Raw genomic sequence first — 3,588 nt, forward strand, 5'->3', positions numbered from 1 at the left:
CAAAAGCATCAAAAGAGAACCTACAGATTGGGAAAAAAATATTTGGTAATAACATATCTGACAAGGGACTTATCTCTAGAATTTATAGAAAACTCCAACATCTCAATAACAAAAAGACAAACAGTCCAATTAAAAAATGGGCCGAAGACATGAATAGACACTTCATCAAGGAGGATATTCAAGCAGCCAACAAACACATGAAGAAATGTTCACGATCATTAGCTATTAGAGAGATGCAAATCAAAACAACAACGAGATACCATCTTGCTCCAGCACTACAAGCAAAGTTCAATGAGACAGAAAATAAAAAATGCTGGTGAGGATTTGGAGAGTTTGGGACTCTCATACACTGCTGGTGGGACTGAAAACGGTACAACCATTGTGGAAAGCAGTATGGAGATTCCTTCAAAAGTTGGAACTAGAAATACCATTTGACCCAGCTATTCCATTACTAGCTATCCTAACGAAGTGAGAGTCATGACAAGAATACCCATGTTCATCACAGTACTATTTACAATAGCCAAAAGATGGAAACAACCTAGGTGTCCATCAACTGAGGAATGGATAACCAAACTATGGTGCATTCACACAATGGAATACTATGCAACACTAAAGAATAATGTAGAGTCTGCAAAACACCACATAACGAGGATGAACTTGGAGGACATTATGCTGAACGAAATAAGTCAATCACAAAAGGACAAATATTGTATTAGTCCGTTATTATAAAAGTCAAGGAAAGGTTTATCTATGGAAAGCCATTCTCTTTGTTGGTTACCAGTGGTGGGAGGGTGGGGAGGGAACACTGTTAGATAGACAGAGATAAGTATTGATTTGGGTGAAGAGAAGGGCAATGTACCAAATGAGAGTGATCAATATAGTGGCATTGTGGAAGAGAAAGACATAGAGAGGTACGTGGCAGGTACAGACAGCAAAGATGAACCCTTTTGCACATATAGTTTGGCGTTGTCAGTGAAGGCAAACATGGGTATAAGGGTGGATAGATGGGTGGACAGGCTGAACTATTAGGTATATCTATGAAGCGGGGAGTGTACCCAAGAACAGGTTTAGGGGTGGCAGACAATGGTCCTATAAGTTTATGGGAATGATCTGAATTCCCAGGTGTATAGTAGAGCTGACAAGGGCCAAGGATGTAGTCTCTGCTTGGTAACAGCCAGCTACCCAGAGGGACCAAGTTGTTGAACCTGTGGGCTTGGGACCATAGTCGCAGGGGACATAAAGCTCAATTGGCATAACATACTACATAAAACATTCTACCACCTCCTACTTTGGTGAGTAGTGAATGGGATCTTGAAAGCTTGCAAGCTGCCATCTAGATGCAACGATGGGTCACTCCTCCTCAAGAGCAAAGAAGAATGAAGAAAACCAAAAATTCATGGAAACAATTAGTCCTAGCGACTGGTAAACCATGCCATCTGCAGCCTATATGACTATGAGACCAGAAGAACTAGATGGATGGTGCCTGGCTACTACTGTCAGCCACCTGGAAGGGGATCTATGTAGGAGATCCTTGATGGAGAGGGAGAACAATGTGGAACAAAACTCAAAATCATTTGGAGAAAAAAGAAGGGGGGGGGGGACCAGGTTTGCTGGTCCAATAGAGCCTGGTGGAACCACTGAAACTATGGTCCATAGCTGCCCTTCAGGTCTGAAATTGAACCCACACCCATGGTTTCCAGCCAAACAAAAGACAGGCATATGAGTTGAACATTTACCGCAGGTAGATACACTCCTTGGAGAGAAAAATCATGGGAGAAAGAAGGGCTGCTTATCCACAGGGAGACAGCTCAGGGGGCAGGAGTCCATGGAGGGATGGATACAGGGAAGAGGTAACTATCGGGAGGAAGTATGAGGGGAGATGTTGCATTGTGGTAAATTGTGGTCAATGTCATGAAACAAAGTGTATGTGAACTGCTGTATGGAAAGTGAATTTGCTCTGTAAATTTTCACCCAAATCACAATAAATTAATAAAAAAAAGTCAGTTTTCTACTCTGACACATTGATTGTGTCATTTAGTATGAGTATGGGATTGAGTATGAGTCACAATGACTTGATGATAATTATCTGCTGATGGTTAAGAGGGTTGTTTAAGTATTTATCTGTTAGTTTTCCAGTCATGAGTTCAATAAAAGTTTGTAGGTTCTCACGACTAAGGTCAGTTGTAGGATGTACTTCATGGTACAGTGTACCTTTATGAGCTCAGTATTTTTCTCAGAGGAAAAGAGTCATTATAAAACCAAAGTTATTTTGCGCTCCAAGGGGGATCTGTGTGGGGGATCCTGGATAGAGTGGGAGAACAATGTGGAACAAAACTCAAAATTATAAAAAGAAAAAAAAAAAAGACCAGCCTTCCTGGTCTGATAGAGCCTAGTGAAACCCCTGAAAGTATGCACCTAGCTGCTTCTCAGGTCTTGAATTGAACTCCTTCCTGTGGCTTCCAGCCAAATAAAAGACTGGCATATGGGGTGAATATTTACATCAGGTTGATACATTCCTTGGAGAGATCAGTCAAGGGAGAAGAGAAGGGCAGTGTGTGCACAAAGAGATTGCTTGAGGGGCAGGAGTGCATGGGAGGGAAGGATATGGAAGAAGTACCTATGGGGAGGAAGTGGGAAGAGAGCTGTTACATTGTGGGAAATTACAGTCACTGTTGAGAGACAAAATGAGTATGAACTGCTGTGTGGAAAATGAAATTGCTCTGCAAACTTTCACCCAAATGACAATAAAAATAAAAATAAAAAAGATTATACACACTAGAAGACATAAACACCAAATAAAATTGTGACAGATCATTGTTGCTGCAGTTAATGGTCAAGAAAGTCCTATTCTTGGAATGGTTATAGTTTAATGTTGACTTGAAGGCAGTGCCAAAAGGGGCATTCCAGATGAAAAAATGTTTTGAGAAGAACATGTATGTATAACCACTATCACCACTGTCTTACATCCTAAGGCTGGCATAATAAAACCAAAAAGGGGGTGGTTTTAAAGAACAGATATTTATTTTCTCACAATTCTAGAGGATAGATGTCCATATCAAGAAATCAGCCATTAAGATCCCTTCTTGAGGGCTTGAGAGAACTGTGTATGCCTCTTTCCTACCTTTTAGTGGCTGTCACCAATCCTTGGCTTTCTTTTCTACTTGTCAGTTCATCTTCACATGGTGTCTTTCTTCCTCTTGTGTGTGATTTTCATTTTCTCTGTGTATGTCTTCCCTTTTATAAAATACTATTCAGAAGGGAAAAGGACTATGACATACCCTACTCTAGTAAGACGTCCTTTAATTTTTCTGATAACTTCTACAAAGAAAAATTCCATTTCCCCAAATTTAGTCACATTTACAGGTACAAAGGTTAGGATTTAGGCATACTTTTTCCAGAGACTGAATTCAATCCAAAACAACTACCTACCCATTTTTGACTATTTATTACTTTCCACACACTCTGGTAAAAACTTTACGAATCTTAATTCTTCCACCCATCTTATCATATAAGATAAATTACCTGATAATCACTAAAGTGCATAATCCCTTATCTGCAGTGTCAAAATTTTAAAAAGCTATGAAAAAA

The sequence above is a fragment of the Orycteropus afer genome, unplaced genomic scaffold, assembly GCF_000298275.1.
Source record: "Orycteropus afer afer isolate SDZICR_OR568_19922 unplaced genomic scaffold, OryAfe1.0 scaffold00007, whole genome shotgun sequence".
Classification (NCBI taxonomy): Eukaryota; Metazoa; Chordata; class Mammalia; order Tubulidentata; family Orycteropodidae; genus Orycteropus; species Orycteropus afer.